We start from the raw sequence: 18,455 nt of genomic DNA, 5'->3' as shown, positions 1-18,455 counted from the left end.
CACTCAGAAGCAGAGGCAGGTGGATCTTTGTGAGTATGAGACCAGCTTGGTCTATGAAGCTAGTTCAGGACAGCCAGGGCTACACAGAGAAAGTGTGTTTAAAAAAAAAAAAAAAAAAAGCTGTCTGTATCAAGTCCAAGCTGTCAGGTAAACTCATACACACCAACTGTGTTCTAAGTTGGAATGCATCAATCAGCAATTAAAAAAAATGTTTTTTTTTTTTTTTTAAATTCCCCTTGGGCCCCTACCCTTAAAGGTAAAAGGACACAACTTGGGTGTCTCATAGGCCAGCCAGCTGTTTGGGGCTTTGATGGACTATCTTCAGCATGATGTGCAACATTAGACAAAGCTAAGGGTTATAGACTGTTAAGAGTAGTCTAAAATTTTACATGGCTGTGAGATAGTATCTCTTTTGGAGTGCTGTGTTGGCTGCTCAGATTAGATTAGAAGTATATATACCAGTGAAATGTAAAACAACACATTTGTGATGTCCTGGAGAGCCCCTAGGTTAGAGCAGGGCAGTAGGGCAGCTGGTGGCAATTGTTGAGATACAAGCTGTTTCAGTCAGTGGATTGGAGCACAAATAGTAGCCATCCCTGCAAAGATGCAAGATACCTGTCCTACAGGGGGTAGAATTTAGGGAGGAGAGATTGGAGAAGTGCTGTCTCAGACTCCTAACTTCTATTAGGGACAACAGGTCATGGGTTGCAAAGATAGAAGAAATGATTGAATGTTGTAATGATATAGAAGTCACAGTAGACCTCTATTGTTTCAGATGTCATTCTCAGATTTCAGGCCTAGGCATAGTTGTGACTTAATGTTAACAAACAAACAAAGACAATCTACTGTGCTTAGTCTGATGGAAAATTAATTTGCATTTTGCTTTCTATTTGAAAGAAGTAACATTAGTTGTATAGGAATGAATACACTTGAGGAACCAGGGGCAAAAGTGACTTGGTTTAAACTGGTATTGTCTGTGTAGAAATTGTCTTTTGATATTTCATGATTGGTGTTTGGCAAAGAGTTGGTGTCTTTGATTCCATCTGTCCTAGAACTCTGCTTTTTGCCAGTTTATAGGAAAACATTCAAACTTTTCCAGCTTTATCCCCCCCCCCCCCCCCCCCCCCGTGTCCTAATTGCTGTAAGTAGTCTAGAATTGTGGAGATAGATTTAAAGTTAGGGCCCAGATCTCTTTCTTGTGAGTTCAGGTGATAAACCAGTGTGAATTAGGGGGTAATCACTCAGAATCTTGATTGTTGATTCACAGCTCAGCCAGAGCCTGTTAGTGGTAGGATGAATATGACACAGTTTGTGAAACATTCTTTCCTGTAAGAGGCAAAGAGGAGATTGGAATCATTGCTACTTTTGGCAATAGACAGAAGTAGACATAATGAGTCTGTTATTGAACTCTTTCCTCTGATTCCTGGCACTAATTTCCACATTATCATGAGGATTGAAAAGACAGTCATATATTCCCCATTATTTTGTGTTTGTGTCTGTTTGTGGGCATGTACTATGATATGTATGTGGCTATCAAAGGACAACTTTACGGAGTTAATTCTCTCCATCTTTATGTGGATTCCAAGAATTGAACTCATGTAAGACGAATTGCTAAATGGTCTGCAGGACCAGGCGGGACACAGGGAAACTTCCGACTACAAACTCAGGTCACCAGGCTTGTGCCTTTACTTGCTGATCCATCTTTTTGATCCCAATTCCCTGTTTAAAAATAACTAAAATACTGCTAGTTCTGATCTACTTGTCTGTCTGTCTATCTATCTATCTATCTGTCTATCTATCTATCTATCTATCTATCTATCTATCTATCTATCTATCTATCTATCTATCTTTTTGTTTTTTTGAGACAGGGTTTTTTTGTGTAGCTTTGGAGCCTATCCTGGAACTCGCTCTGTAGACCAGGCTGGCCTGGAACTCACAGAGATCCGCCTGGCTCCGCCTCCCGAGTGCTGGGATTAGAGGCGTGTGCCACCACCGCCCAGCCTCTAGCTATCTAATCTATCTTAAAGGATTTTCTTGAAGGGCTCTAGTGCTAGAAGCTGAGGATTATTGAGTAAGAGCAGCTTCTTGCCTTATCAGGCTCATGAGTGGTTCAGAGAGTAGTGTACTTGATACTCACTGTTGGGAGAATGAACAGCAGTATATACAGCCAGCCTTAGACTGTCACATTTCATGCCTGCTGGAGTAGCAGATCCTCTGCGTTACATTTTGTTTTAATGTATTTTGACTTTGTTGTTGTTTGAGACAGGGTCTCCCTGTGTGACTGGCCTGGAACTCATAGAGATTCACCTGCCTCTTCCTCCTGAGTGCTGGGACTAAAGGCATACCATGCCCGGCTGTTTTTGTTTTGTTTTTGAGACAGCTCTTGTCACTCTGTAGCAATGCTGGCTTCCAACTCCTGTAATTTTTCTGTTTGAGCTTCCTGAGTGCTGAGTATTCACCATTCTTGCTAGCTTATGATTTTAAATGATCATTCCTGTAGTGTGAAAAATACTGCTCAAGTGCTGTGCATTGTAAAATTTGGAGGGCCTTCAAACTGCCACAGATTCAGTTATTTGCAAGAACTATTCACAAAGCTAAAAAAAAAAAAAAAAGCTCTTGTCCTTAGGGGTTTCAAAACATGAGACTTGACTGGCTGTGTACTGTCCTTAGAAGGCATCATGGTTATTGTTTATTATATCATTTATTATAGCAAAAGGGTACAGACCTAAAATCAGGAGTGGAAAGCACACCAGGAGAGACCTGTGTGAGCTCCTTCTGCCCTCTTAGTGGGTTGTGTGGTCAGCAAAGTGCTCGCTCACTCCCATCAGTATATGGCAGCATTACATGGAACTGCCTACCTTAGAAGCTCACCTGAGATATGGTGTCCAGGGTTCCTGTTAGGGGAGATGCGTCATAAATGCAAGTCTGACACTAGCATGGCTTACCATTTTCAGAGAGCAGGTCTGGAATCCAGCTCTTAAAGGTCCTCAGGTAAACAGATACAACTTTTATTTATTTATCTTTTAATTTAAATTTTGTGGGTTTTGACAAATGCAGAGTGCCATATGCTGTTGAGTCCTACAAGATCATGCCATGGCTTTACAGAGTTCCTGCAGTCTGACCATTGATCCTCCCCTATCAGGTCTGGCCATTATCTCCCTGGCCTTGTCTTTTCCACAATCCAGTGGAATTGGAAGCACTATCTATAGCTTTTGCAAACTGGTTTCTTCACTTATCAATATGCATTTGAGACTCCGCCATGCAGCCTCCTCCATTTTTTAAAATTCTCTCTCTGTCTCTCTGTCTCTCTCTCTTTGGTTTTCCAAGACAGGGTTTTTCTGTGTATGTTTGGCTGTCCTAGAACTCACTCTGTAGATCAGGCTGGCCTCGAACTTACAGAGATCCACCTGCCTCTGCCTCCCCGGTGCGATTAAAGGTGTGAGCTACCACGCCCAGCTCTTTTTTTTTTTTTTTTTTAATTTTTGAGGCAGGGCCTCACTATTTAGCCCTGGGTGACTTAGAACTCATAGAGATTGGAGGATCTGCCTGCCTCTGTCTCTTAATGTTCCCTCCTAGTAGTTAGGCAGAAGCTCCAACCCTTCTTTGGGCAAAATAATCCTGTATGGGCAGGAGAGATGGCTCAGGGGTTAAGAGCACTGACTGTTATTCTGAAGACCCAGGTTCAATTCCTGGTCCTCACATGATGGCTTATAACTGTTACTTCATTTCTGGGGGATCTGAGATTCCTTTCTGGTTGCAGCAGGCACCAGGCATACAAATGGTGCACACAGACACACACAGACACACAGACACACACACACACACACACACACACACACACACACACAATCCTTTAGTGCATCAGCCCTAGAAAAGCAAATTATTTCTTTCATTAAAGAGTTCATTTTCTTTTTGGTAGAGAATATGCCATAGCTATGTGTAGTATCATTTACTGTGAAATTAAAAAGTGAAGCTGTTGTCTATAGTGGTGCATATCTGTAGTCCCATATATTCAGGAGGTTGAGGCAGTAGGATTGCTTAGGACCAGACTAGGCAACACAATGATACTCCATCTCAAAATAAGCAAACACAAACTCCAAAATAAAACCCCCCAAAATGAAAAAATTTCGTATTTTTTTTTATACAAGTGAGCATGATTCTCTAAGTGTGCCTGTCATATTTGACATCTGTCCTAACATATCTTTTAGGGATTTGAATTAAGAATAGGCGTCATGCTGGGAAATGGCTCATTTTGGGGGATTATAAAACATTTTGGCAGGTTATAAGGTGATAATTCAGTAGGTAAAAATTATCTAGAATAAATGTAAAATGGAAACTGAGGGGGAAAACAGTGACACATCAGCCCTACCTGTAGTAGATGTTGTTGGATTCATTTCCTTGAACAGAAGTAGAGCTCATTGCAATAGGGTGTATACTTTCATCAAAGGACGGTTGCTGGGCAGTTCAGCAGGAAGAATGTTACTTGCTGACAAGGTTGGTTGGATAGGGAATGTAGGAGGAAGAGATGAGTCAAGGATTAGTCTGGGCATCTAGATGGGGAATGGACACTGTAAAGGAGGTAGTAAACTGTAAAGGCTGCTTTTTTTTTTTTTTTTTAAAGATTTATTTATTTATTGTGTATACAATGTTATTCCTTTAGGTCAGAAGAGGGTACCAGATCTCTTTGCAGATGGTTGTGAGCCACCGTGTGGTTGCTGGGAATTGAACTCAGGACCTCTGGATGAGGAGCCAGTGCTGTTAACCTCTGAGCCATCTTTCCAGCCCCCAAAGATTTGTTAGTTTGTTTGTTTATTTATTTATTTATTTATTTATTTATTTATTTATTTATTTATTTATTTATTTGAGACAGGATCTCACTATGTGACTTTGGTGTGAACTGTAAAGATTTGGAAGGCAAGATCAGTACTGATCTTTGAGATACCTGTTGGACATTCTGTCCACTCATCTTTCTTTCTTTCTTTTTTTTTTTTTTTTTTTTTTTTGAGACAGTTTCTCTGTGTAGCTTTGGATTCTGTCCTGGAATTCACTCTGTAGACCAGGCTGGCCTCGAACTCATAGAGATCCGCCTACCTCTGCTGGGATTAAAGGTGTGCGCCGCCGCCGCTGCCGCCACCCGGCCCTGTCCACTCATCTTTAATGATGCTGCACTTCTTTAAGGGGTTTAAGGATGATCTTTATAAATACAGAGTCAGTCCTTCAGGTTTGGTCAGGAAAATAGAAACTAATATAGGCTGATTTTAAATACATGGAATTAGGTTTCCCTTGATAGAGGTGATAGGGCTGGGGAATTAGCACTTTCCAGGAGTACTTGTGGGGTTAGTTGTGCTGGGCAGTTTCAGCAATTACTGGTTGCTGTGGTTCCTGGTGTATTTCTCAGAGGCTGCTGGGAATTCTTAGTAGAGGCTACATAAGGTCTTGGTTCTTTATTAATTTCCTTTCTACACACTGACTAACCTAAGAACAGAGTTTTCTTTCATCTTACCAATCTTGCAAGAGTTTCTCTGTTAGCTCTGACTGATTTGTAGAAAGTGGGAGTTTCTGGAATGTGGCTCCCACGTCTCTGTTGCAAATGGTGGAGTATGGATGGATGTAGTGTTGACAGTCAGACAATTGGGTGTACAGGTTCAGAAGAGAAATCTGAGATGGTGTGAGCATGGCAGATAGCATGTCAAGTGGTAATGCCTACAAGGCAAGCAGAGGTAGGGATGGAAGGATAGAGCCTTGGGGAGCTCTAGAACAATTTTGGGAGGAGAGGAGGGACTGCTTCAAGGATGGAAAGAAGCCCCGAGAAGATGAGAAGATGATGCAGCTCCTAACAGATTGAGTAGTGTCCATTGGGCTTAGCTATGTTGGTAGTCTTGAGTGAGAGTCCACATGATTGGGCTGAAGAGATAATGGAAGAAAATTTGTGATGCTGAGCATATTGTGTGTGTGCTTATTTATAGGATTATTTGTGTCACAACTGTTGTAATGTCTTTGTGGGATAATTAATTCTCACATCTGCAGTATCAGAGGATTGACTTGTCTGAATCTTCCTTTGCCAAGGGAATTGAGGTTTTCTGGTTCTTCTGAGGCAGAGGACAATTGTTTTATATCTCCCATGTTTTGAATAGCTTGGTAGGAGGGTCTGAGTCTTCTTTACATCTGCTGATCTGATGGTGGTTGTTTGAGTAACCTTCTCTTACTCACTGCTGCTGTTTACTTTTCCATAAATGAAAATAGTGTTTTTAGTCATTCTGTTCTTCCTTTCCAGGAGAGCAAAAGGTGGAGCATGCTGACCTCTTCACTTTTACCTGGAGCCCTTCACTTTGTAGACTGTTCCACTCACTGCCTTAGGTGCTGGTCTCCGTTTTTAGCTGGATCTTGATGTCCAAACAATCTGTGTTCCTTGATGAATTACCTCCCCAGTTGATACAGGAGGTCCTCTGGTTACTTGTTAAATTTGATCTTTAAGTGGACCCTTCTTTTGATATCTCTTCATAGGACTTTATTTGGTGTCTTTCTGATATAGATGGCATTATCCTTGTCATATACTGTGACAGCAATTAGTTCTTCTGAATATGCTTGAAGAGTGGCCTTGTCTTAAATTACTTGTCCATAAATGGCCTTGTCCATTAATTACTTCAATAAAATGTTTCTTTTAAGTATTTGGAATCAAACTTTGGGCTTTATGGATACTTGGTATCATACCCCAGCACTCCTTTTACTTTTTATTTTGAGATAAAGTCTTGCTGAGTTGTTCAGGCTGGTCTTGAACTTACTGTGTAACCTCTGTTATTTAGACATTTTCATAATGCTTATAAATTGATAGATTTAGTTCTTAGTTTGTGGATAGTCATAAATAATTAAAAACCATTACTTTTAGGGCAGAATCTTTCTGGTATTAAACAAGGGCAGCTCCTAATCTTAGTTGCTTCCAGACCCTCAGTACTCCAAGGACTAGAAAGTGGTTTTTATGTCACTTGTTCTGCATATAGAACGAGCATCATCTTGTTAATACTCACTTTTCAAAAGTCAGTAAGTTCATAGCTTCTTTTCCTGGCTTAGGGTATTTATTTGGTCAGTGGTGCAGTACCAATTGCATGGCAGTCCCTGAACTAACCCTGGCGTATGATGAATGACACGCAGTATTCTGACCATGGCAAGTTCCACAAATATTTTTGGCTAGGAACTAATTTTGAAGCATAAAGAACTTTTGGTTTGCCCAGGTGATTTTCATAACCATACCAACATTGATTTTGGGTGTGGGTTCAGATAAGGTTTCACAGTGTGGCCTTGACTGGGCTGGAACTTTCTTTGTAGTCCAGGCTGGCCTTGAACTTACAGAGACTCTTGCCTCTGCCTTCTGAGTGCTGGGAGTGCAGGTTTGTGCCACCACTGCCCTGCCATATTAGATCTGTTGCCTTTTTCTTCCTTCCTTCCTTCCTTCCTTCCTTCCTTCCTTCCTTCCTTCCTTCCTTCCTTCCTTCCTTCCTTCCTTCCTTCCTTCCTTCCTTTCTCTCTCCCCCCCCTCTCTAAAGAACATCACCTCTGACCTATGTTCTTGCAGAACATAGGTTAAAGCTTGTCTAAGTACAGAAGTTGGTAGGCCAAGCCTAGACAGGAAGTCCATATGAAGTGGTAGTTTGTTTTGGACAGTGGAGAGCATCACAGATTGGGGCAGAATAGAAAGAAAAGATGATGGGAACATGAGAAAAGAAGAGGTCCTGGATCTTCTGGAATCTAGTTTAAAGTTCTTGGTGGTTAAAAGTCAAGACTTTTATACAACTGACAAAACCAAAACTGCTGTCAGGATTACCTGATATCCTAATTTCATTTTTGTTGCTGTGATACAATTCCACAAGAAAAATGAGTCCGTTAAATACATTAAAGATAGCCTCAGAAGCACCAACATTTGTTAGTGTCGCATTAAGATAGTTTGATCAAGAGGGAACAAGTTTGAATTCTCCTCTTCTTCCCCTGTCTTCCATCTGTCTGTAGTTTATGGTTTCTGGCCTGTTTGTACTCTGTGAGTTTGAATCTGTGCCGTACCTGAATGCTGTTTCGTGACTCTGTCCCTAATAAAGGGCTTTGCTGTCTCTTTTATTGCACAGCACAGAAAACATCATATGGAGAAAGAATGAGAGTTACTTTACAGAAATCTTTAACAGTTTTACAGGCATGAAACTTTATGGATTCCAACAGATCCAGATAACAAGCAATGCTGTAAACATCTCTGCATACAGACTATATCCATGCTCCTTTCAGCATTAATGGTGGATATTTATTGTACAAGGCCACTTTGGAATTGTTTTGTAGTTTTTAGCAAATTATTGCTGTAATACACACATGTATGTATGCACATGTATTACTTTGGGTCAGGGACAAGGAAAAGTACATAATTGAAAGTTAAATCTATGTTGTATTAGCTTATATTTTAAAATTGATTACATGGAAAATCCAAGACAAGCAATGTTGGTTGTTACACTGTTCTCTTAAAGGCACGTTAAACAAGCAGGCTGAATACACAGCAGGAGAGCAGTCTTAAGTGATCTCAAAGTATGTATTAGCTGGGTTTCGAGGTCCAGCAGAAGTTTCAGTCTCTTAGAATGTAAGAGATAGTTTCATAATACTGTATCACCACAAAAAGGCAACTTGGAGGAAGAAAGGTTTATTTTACTTCACATTCCAAGTTATAGTCCATCATACCAAGGGAGTCCAGGTGACAGGACCAGCTAGTCACATCGTTCAAAAATCAGAAGAAGAGAATTTCATGATGGCATGCTTACTGCTCAACTCACTATTTCCACTCTTACACAGTCCAGGATCCAAACCTAGGGGATGGTGCCACCATGTCAACCTAATCAATACAATTTCCCACAGACATGCCCGTAAGCCAGTTTGATCTAGTTAAACCTTTAATAAAAGTGTCTTTCCAGTAGATTTAGATTGTGTCAAATCAACAATAAATCACCACACCTACATAGAGATGACCAACTTTTTCTGAGAGGAATTGGAAAAGGAATTAAAATAACTAATTAACCATACTTAAGGCCAAATGTGTATGAATTTTGAGTTTAATCTTGTCAGCATGCCTTTCTCATTGGTAAACTTGGACAGTGTACAGCCTAAACTACCTTACAATTTCATTTATTGAAGGGAATTCTAAGATAAAAGAAATATATCAGAGCCGGGCGGTGGTGGCGCACGCCTTTAATCCCAGCACTCAGGAGGCAGAGGCAGGCGGATCTTTGTGAGTTCGAGGCCAGCCTGGGCTACCAAGTGAGTTCCAGGAAAGGCGCAAAGCTACATAGAGAAACCCTGTCTCGAAAAACCAAAAAAAAAAAAAAAAAAAAAAGAAATATATCAGTTTTTTTCTTTAAAAACTACTTCATCTTTGACTCAGTCATGAATTAAATCCTTTAAACAGTGTAATTTCAAAAGCCATAAGATGACATACATTCAAGATATTTAAGCACCTGTACCTGCTCCCTTTTCTCTCAGCCTTCACCTATCCGCTGGGTGTGTATTTCCTTTTCTTAACAAACCCCAGCTTTGCTTCACAGTGACTGGTTCTGAAATTATTCTCAGGGTTTCTGTTACCAAGTAGAAGTCTGTTGAAGGAGCTCCTCAGGTTACACAACCAGCAGCATTGATTTGCCTCCCTCCTGCCACCAATAACATGACTTAAGAAAGGGTGTTACTGGTTGAGAAATAGTGAGTTTAGCCTTTCTGTAGCAGTTAGCACCAAATGTTTTTCTAAGGGTTAATCCTACTTGCTGAATCCCAGCCAGATAGCTTATAACTTGTCAGTACATCATGGCAATGTTGCTCACCTCTGTGAAGAGCTCTTCTGTCAATGGATTCTTTGTAAAGCTTAGCTTGCACTTTTTGAAAAAAGTGCATGGGGGGAAAAAGTTAAAAAAAAAAGTGGTGGTGGGTCACACCTTTAATCCCAGCACTTGGGAGGCAGAGGCAGGTGGATCTTTGAGTTTGAGGCCAGCATGGTCTACAGAGTGAGTTCCAGGACAGCCAGGGATATTCAGAGAAACCCTGTCTTGAACTCCCCCGCCCCCCCCCACAAAAAGGTGCATGGGTATTTTGCCTGCTTGCATGTGCCTGGTGCCCACAGAGGCCAGAAGAAGATGTCAGATCTCACCCACTCACCCATCCACCCCTTCCTTGAACTGGAGTTACAGATGGTTGTGATCTGCCATGTGGGTACTGGGTATTGAACTTGGGTCCTCAGGAAGAGCAGCCAGTGCTCAACCACCTCTCCATCTCATACTTGTTTTAATAGAAATGTTGATGTGGCTTATATAGGAATGCAGAATAGCAGTGCTAAGAAATTAGTGCTTGTATCTCTAATTTCACCCATGTTTATCATGTGACCTTAGATAATTTGCTAGCTTGGTTAAGATTAATTTCCTTCTGTGTAAAATTGAAGCGGCATTAGTGAATTGAACACGCCAACTACTTGAACATGTGAGTGCTAACATGGTAGATATTAGTTTGGTTACATGGATTAGTGAGTGATAGGTGGTAGGAACGCTGTCTGAAGTGAATTATGCATTAGAATGAGAAGCTTGCAAAGCATGGTGGCAATAGCAAAAAGGTGTGTATGAGAGAAGAGTTTCTAGGACCCCAGCTATCTGCTTGTATTCCTCTTAAAATATACTCATTCAAAAAAAAGGGTAGGGACTCTTACTTTATAGATAGCTTTGGAGAGTTGAAAATGTATTTCATTGTATAAGCCAAGTTTCAGTTTTTCATTATCCACCTGGAGCAAAAGAATGTAAGCATTTTAATTACACAGTTTAGAGACTATCTATTTTAGGCCCTGTTTGAATTAGCTCATACTGACATTTTTACCAGTTTCATAGTTAAAATATACTGGTTTATATTCTTAAATAAGATTGGATTAAGGAACAATTAGAACATAACATGTCTTAAGTTACCCCTGGCCAAAATAGCAAGCATTCAGTGGACTTAGTGCTGCTAGAATGGAGTGCTCTTTAGTGCTTAATCTCTATTTACAGTACAAAATCAAGAAAATAATTGTGGGCTGAAGAGATGGCTCAGTGGTTAAGAGCACTGGCTGCTCTTCCAGAGGACCTGGGTTTGATTTCCAGCACCCACATGCAGCCTTACAACTGTCTATAACTCCAGTTTCAAGGGATCTGACACCCTCTTCTGGCCTTCTTGGGCACAAGGCATGCATGTAGTGTACACACATGTATTCAGACAAAAATTCATACATATAAAATAAATAGATCTTTAAAAAAGTGGAAATAGCCGGGCGGTGGTGGCGCACGCCTTTAATCCCAGCACTTGGGAGGCAGAGGCAGGCGGATCTCTGTGAGTTCGAGGCCAGCCTGGGCTACCAAGTGAGTCCCAGGAAAGGCGCAAAGCTACACAGAGAAACCCTGTCTCGAAAAACCAAAAAAAAAAAAAAAAAAAAAAAAAAAGTGGAAATAGACATAAAACTTTAAGACACAAAGCCAATATATCATTTACTTACTACTCTGAGGTAGAGGTTAAATTGAAAGAGGCATAATAACAGTAAAGGAACATAGTTTAGAGTACGCACAATGTTCTTGAGCTATGTCTTTGACAGTAGGATTGGGAAAGATTGTGATTTGTTATTAGTTTTTAAAAAGATTCACTTATGTGTATGCATGTTTTGTGTATGTGTGTATACATGTATATGTGTGTATACCACTTGTATACAGTGTCTGTGGTAACCAGAAATGTAGTTACAGATGGTTGGTTATTGGCTGACATGTAGGTGCTGGGAATGGAACCTGGATCATCTGGAAGAGCATGTTTTAATTGCTGAGCCATCTCTTTAGTCCCTGATTATTAGACCTTTTAAAAAAATTTTAGGGCTGGAGAGATGGCTCAGAGGTTAAGAGCACTCCTGAGTTCAATTCCCAGCAACCATGTGGTGGCTCACAACCATCTGTAATGAGATCTGGTGCCCTATTCTGGCCTGCAGTCATACATGCTGTATACATAATAAATAAATCTTAAAAAAAATTATTTTTTTAAAGAGTGCTGGCCAGTGGTGGCTCATGCCTTTAATCCCAGCACTTGAGAGGCAGAGGCAGGTGGATCCTTATGAATTCGATGACTACAGAGTGAGTTCCAGGACAGCCAGGACTACACAAATAAATCCTGTATCATTTTTTTTAATGTTGATTGATCCTCTTAAATTCTTTTTGAGAATTTCATTCATGCATGTATGTAATGTGTTTTGATCAAATCTATTCCCCATTCCATCCCCTCCAGTTTATTCTCTTTCCTTCCTCCATTTTTTCCCTCATAACTTATTGTGTGCTTTTTTTTTTCTGTCCTGGAACTCACTCTGTAGACCAGGCTGGCCTCCAGTTCAGAGAGATCTGCCTGCCTCTGCCTCCCTAGTGCTGGGATTAAAGGTGTGTGTCACCACTGCCCGGGCATTCTGTGCTTTTTTTTAAAAAAATAAAACAAACAAACAAACAGATTAATCCATTTAATATTGCCTGTATGCATGGGTAAAAGACCATCTACTGGAGCAGGTAGCTTTTAAGGGGCAGGCCAGAGGCAGTGGACAGCTGCAGCAAAACAATATTTGCCGGACATAGCTATAATTGTACTGTTGCACACATGAACTCAGTGGTTGTGCCTGCGTGTACAAGATCATCCACACCTAGTGTGGATGGTGGAGAGGCTCATGCAAGGAACAACCTATGTCTTTGTTGCATAATGGCAGAGTCCTACCTCTAGGTTACTAAAAGTTTGTGTCTTTTCTGTTCTTCCAAGTTGCCCTCCCTAGACTCTCGACTCCCTTCCTTGTGTTTGTCTCTATCTTCTGATTAGGCGTCTTTTTCTTATATCTTTATTTTCTTGTGATGAATTCAGAACTTCTTTGGAAGCTTTAAGCATGTGTGTGGGCCTTTGAGTTTTTGCATCAGGATATTCCATACAGACCTTCTGTCAGGGAATCCGGTGTTGGTGTCTAGTCTTTCCTATTTGGCTAATAGTTTTCTTTCCTACAGGATAAAGATTCTGGATGCCAGATTGAATGTATTATGTGGTGTGGAGCTGGAATTGTGACTCAGTCTACCTCTCTGTGAAAGGTGCTTTGCCTTTTCCAGAGAGTGACTCTTAGTCTTCTATCAGGTGGGGAGAGGGAATCATTTGGAGGCAGGCTTCTGGGGCCCTCTCTGTAGCATGGGCAGTCTTTACACCCCAAGGTCACTGCACTCAATGCTACTGCTTCTGACCCTTCGTTCACTCTGCTGTGGGAATGTAATTGGTACCTTGTCTTTTCAGTGGCTGGCCTATGGTCTGCTAAGTCATTGGCTGGGCTTCCCATTTTAAAATTGTTTGTCTTAGGCCGGGCAGTGGTAGCGCACGGCTCTAATCCCAGCACTCAGGAGGCAGAGCCAGGTGGATCTCTGAGTTCAAGGCCAGCCTGGTCTACAGAGTGAGATCTAGGACAGGCACCAAAACTACACAGAGAAACCCTGTCTCGAACCCTCCACCCCCCCCCCAAAAAAAACCTGTCTAAAATTGTCTGTCATTGTCCCTCCCCTGTATTCCTATTTGTTTTAATGTCTTGAAGCTTTTTCAGTTTATCAAAGTTTTCTTTCATTTTAATTCTCTTTGACCTGTGTTTGATTTTTTTTTGAGCTTTGTTTTACCTCTTTTGCTTCGTTTTAGTGGGAACAAGCAGGTTTGTATGTTGTTGCTTATTTTGAACCTTGTCATTTTTTTCAGCAGGTTATGCTTATTGATTACCTAATAGTTTTCAGTTACTTGTATGTATCCTCTTCACTGGGTTCGGGTTTATAGATAGCTTCCATGTGTTTGTCTTGAAATTTACTCATTGTCTAGCAGTTTATATGGTAGACAGGAAGAGACCTGTAAGAAGGTGAGCATGGTGGGACTTTATCAGAGGAGTGAAATGGGCGGATGGTTAAGCTTAGTATTAGAGTACTCACCCAGCATTACTAGCTCTGTTACATAAAGAAGTAAATAGCAGTGAAATAGAGATGTTTATGTATGTGTGCATCCTGTCTCTTCCAGGTCTCTGGACTACAATGAAAAGAGGAAACAGATACTAGGAGTATTTTTTAAAACAGCTATTTGATTTCTTCTCAAAGTCACTGCTGCCTTCTGAGCTGTGAGTACTTCTTTGACTGTTTTGTGCCTTGGTGCTGCTTTCTGGTTTTTCTTTCCCTTGTCCAGAATCTGACATACAGCAGCAACAGCAGAATATAACTGATTGGTAGGGTCAGGAAAGACCTGTAAGTTGTGCATTGATTCTTTTTGGTTTTTTGAGACAGAGTTTCTCTGTGTAGCTTTTGGAGCCTGTCCTGGAACTTACTCTGTAGACCAGGCTGGCCTCGAACTCACAGAGATCCTCCTGCCTCTGCCTTCTGAGTGCTGGGATCAAAGGTGTGCGCCAACACTGCCTGACTTGTGTGTTGATTCCTTGTATGTGTCTAATATTATTCATAGAACAGTGCTTGGAAATGGCTGTGGACATTGTAAATACTCTGAATGGTAGTTACTTATTGAATTCTTACAACCACCACAGGAACAAGTTGTGCTGTTCTCTGTTTCACATTTATATAAACTCATAATAGAGAAGTTAACAGTTTCCAAGTTGTAAGTGTTGGTACTGGTAACTGTGGCTTTAGAAAAGTGTTCTTTACTGGTGTTTTACTTTCATGAGGGCCGGCTTCAGATTTTGTCTTAGATTATTTATAATATCTTCCTACTTATTTGGGGCATAAGTTCTAAACCCCAAGTGGATGCCTGAAATTGCAGATAGGACCAGACTACATGTGTGTTATGTTTTTTCCTATAGGTACATACAGGCGCATGTGGTCATGGCCATCTTTTTAACATGGGTGCTGGGATCCAAACTCAGGTTCTTAGCAAGCAGTCTTTGCCTACTTACTAAGCCATTGCCCCAACTCCTCTTTTGAGCTTTTTTTTTTTTTTTTAACAGTTTTATTTTATTACGATTTATTTATTTATTATATATACAGTGTTTTGTCTGCATGTATGCCTGTATACCAGAAGAGGGCGCCAGATCTCATTATAGATGGTTGTGAACCACCATGTGGTTGCTGGAAATTGAACTCAGGACCTCTGGTAGAACAGCCAGTGCTCTTAACCTCTCATCCATCTCTCCAGCCTGAGCTTTTTTTGCTTGTTTGTTTGTTTTGTTTTTAACCTAAACCTAGTTTCTCATTGGACGAAGGGGATTATTATAGATTTTTCTCTTAGGAGATTGTTATGAAGACACTGTGAGATACATATAATATATGTTCAGCACTTGGTATCATTAACAGTTGTGTTAGTTAGGGTTACTGTTAGTTACTGTTGCTGTGATGGAACACCAAAAGCAACTTGGGGAGGAAAGGGTTTATTTCACTGACTCTTATCACAGTTCATCATTGAGGGAAGCCAACCTAGGAACTCCAGTTGGGCGGGAGCCTGGAGGCATTGCCTGATCCAGAGACCATGGAGGGGTGCTGCTTACTGGCTTGCTCTTTTGGCTTGTTCAGCCTGCTTTCTTGTCGAATCAGGACCACTAGCCCAGTGGTGGGTGGCACCACCTACATGGGCTGGATCCTCCCCTATCAATCACTGACCCTGACCATGATTTTGATAGTTTATTGATAAAGAAATGTTGAAAAGTTTATGGACTTTATTGGAACTGGACAATAAAGTACCTCCTTACCATTGCAGAACACTATTTGCTCCATGTAACTATATGGCACACTGTGTAAAAGCAAGGAGAAGGAAAAAAGCACATCCCTGCCCCTCTCTCAGCCTGAATGTAAGAATCTTAGAAAATTCAGCCTGCCTACTTCTAGGGCCAGGAAATGCACTTTGAGCATTTGTTTTGCTTTTTGTACAAGGATGTAATAGAGTCCAGGCCAGCCTTAAACTCACTGTGAGGCTGAGGCTTGCTTGCTTTCTTACTGCTATGACAAACCTCTGACAAGCAACTCAAAAGGCAACTAAGAAATGCTGATAGTGAGAGAGATTGTCTTCTCCGGGGAAGAGCATGTCGATTGGTTATCCAGTACCAAATGGTCAGCCCTCAAAACATATACATACAAGAAACATGCATACTGAACAGGTTGTATTATATGTTTAGGAACACACACAGAAACATAAAAATTTAAAGAAAAAGAGGCTGTGATTTTGAAAGAGAGCAAGGGGGATACATGGGAAGGTTTGGAGGAGGGAAAGGAAAGGAAACGGGGAAACGATACAATTATATTATAATCTCAAAAAATAAAACAAATCTCTTTAAAAAAAAAAGCAGCAACCCAGACTGGAGACATGGCTCAGGGGTTAAGAGCGTGGGGTGCTCTTCCAGAGGTCATGAGTTCAATTCCCAGCAAACACATGGTGGCCCACAACCATCTGTATTGAGATCTGGTGCCTCTTCTGGCCTGCAGGGACACATGCAGACAGAACACTGTATACATGATAAATAAATAAATTATAAAAAAATAAAATAAAATAAAGCAGCATCCCAAGGAAAAGGGGTTTACTATGGCTCACAGTAAAGGTACAGTCATGGAATGGAAGGCACAGTGGCAGGAGTATGAGGCAGCTGGTCACAATGCATCTATACTCAAGATACAGACAACTGCAGAGTGTACTAATGCACACTTTTAATCTCAGTGCTCAGGAGACAGAGACAGGCAGAGCTCTGTGAGTTTAAAGACAGTCCAGGCCAGCCAAGAGTACATGGTGAGACCCTGTCTTTTATTTACACACACACTCACTCTCTATCTATCTATCTATCTATCTATCTATCTATCTATCTATCTATCTATCTATCTATCTATATCTCTCTCTCTCTATATATATATATATATGTTATATACGTAATGATATAAGTGTGTGTGTGTATAATTTTATATATGCATAGAATTTGGGAGTACAGCACATACAACCATGCTTGATGTTTACAAGTATTTGATGAAGCTACATTCTTCTGTCAGCAGAAACAAGGAACTGAGCATTATTTGCAAGCTTTACAGACATGATAATACGTTCAAAATGGAAATGCAAATTAGAAGAAACATTAGTAGCTTGGTACATGACACTGTTCTCCTGTCTGTTAAAAGTGTGACTACCACCTATATATTTGAGTAAGCACAAAACTTAAGCTTTGATGAAAAAACTAGAGAAGTTGGCATGGCTGTAAGGAACTCTGGGGAAATTTTTTAACTCTAGACTCAGTTTCTTATCTACAAAATGGGAACATAAAATCACTACCTTTTTGGGCTGCTATATAGAATTAAGTAAAAGCTGGGGAAAAGCACTTTCTGTGCAACTATTAAAATGTGAGTTCAAATGCCAAGACTCCATGTAAAAAGCTAGGTATGTGGCCTGGAGAGATGGCTCAGTGCTTAAGCATGATTACTGGGCTGGGTATGGTGGTGTGTGCCTTTAATCCTAGGACAAGGGAGGCAGAGGCAGGAGGATCTCTGAATTTGAGGCCAACCTGGTCTACATAGTAACTTTTCTTTGGTCTGTCAGTGTCCTATCGTGATCAACTGATGTTTTTGTACATCTCAGAAATGTCATGCAAAAAGAAGTAAATTATAGATTAAAAAACTCCCCCACCTGTCCTGGCATTAATATTGACACATGGACAACAAGCACAGAATTCCTGTTATGGAACAGGGATTGAATTGCTGAAAGCAACAGCTAAAACAAAGAGCTGAATCCGAGAGTCTCTGAAAAGTCTTGGTGGGCAGGATAGAAGCTTCCTATTTCTGTCTGGGCATTTCAGCACTATCCAACTTCTGGTCCAAGTACGTGCACCATTTGAAAGGAGGGTTTATGATTACAACAAACTGAACAAAACCCATTGCAGAAGTGTTTAGCAGAGGCATTTCAAATAGCATACAAGTGATTTCCTAGGACCAAACCATATTATCCTTTCCTATTTATTTTAAAATTTATTTTAAAATTCATATTGTTTTTTGTGATGGGGGTGTTCTGCCTGTATGTATATATGTGTACTACACATATGCAGTACCCACGGAGGCCAGAAAAAGGTGTCAGATCCCCTTGAAATGGGGTTATGAATGGTTGAGAGCTGGGAATAGAGTCTGGATCCTCTGAAAGAGTAACCAGTGCTTAACCATTGAGCCATCTGTCTAACCCCTCCTTCCCTATTTTTAAGCCTCTTAGGAAATAAAGGCCAAAGAGCACAGAGTACTGTTCACTTAAGGTTTCAGGGTGACACAGGATAAAGGATATTCTCAAAGACAGCTGGAATCCACACACATTACCAGCTTTAGCATGTGCCACCTACTCATTCTTAGGAAAGCAGCTTCCTCAACCTGACCTTCCTCACACACATTAGTCATAATACCATGCACTTTATATATTGGGCTTCATGCACAGCACCTAGCAGACAC

The 18,455-nt window shown here is 40.7% G+C and overlaps 1 protein-coding gene across 18 annotated transcripts in view; it reads left to right on the top strand.

Moving 5' to 3' along the window:
• The window catches only part of Ptk2 (protein tyrosine kinase 2), a 221,218-nt gene that overhangs the window by 14,014 nt on the left and 188,749 nt on the right, over window positions 1-18,455 (top strand). For 16 of the 18 annotated variants that reach the window (XM_076556050.1, XM_076556043.1, XM_076556040.1 and 13 more), the window contains one exon: window positions 14,074-14,170. The exons of the other annotated variants lie outside the window; for them this stretch is intronic. The gene's annotated coding sequence lies outside the window, so the exon portion shown is untranslated. The remainder of the gene's footprint in view (window positions 1-14,073; window positions 14,171-18,455) is intronic. 18 annotated transcript variants of the gene reach the window in all.

Source organism: Peromyscus maniculatus, chromosome 20, assembly GCF_049852395.1.
Source record: "Peromyscus maniculatus bairdii isolate BWxNUB_F1_BW_parent chromosome 20, HU_Pman_BW_mat_3.1, whole genome shotgun sequence".
Lineage (NCBI taxonomy): Eukaryota > Metazoa > Chordata > Mammalia > Rodentia > Cricetidae > Peromyscus > Peromyscus maniculatus.
This window is presented reverse-complemented; position numbering and strand designations above follow the sequence as displayed.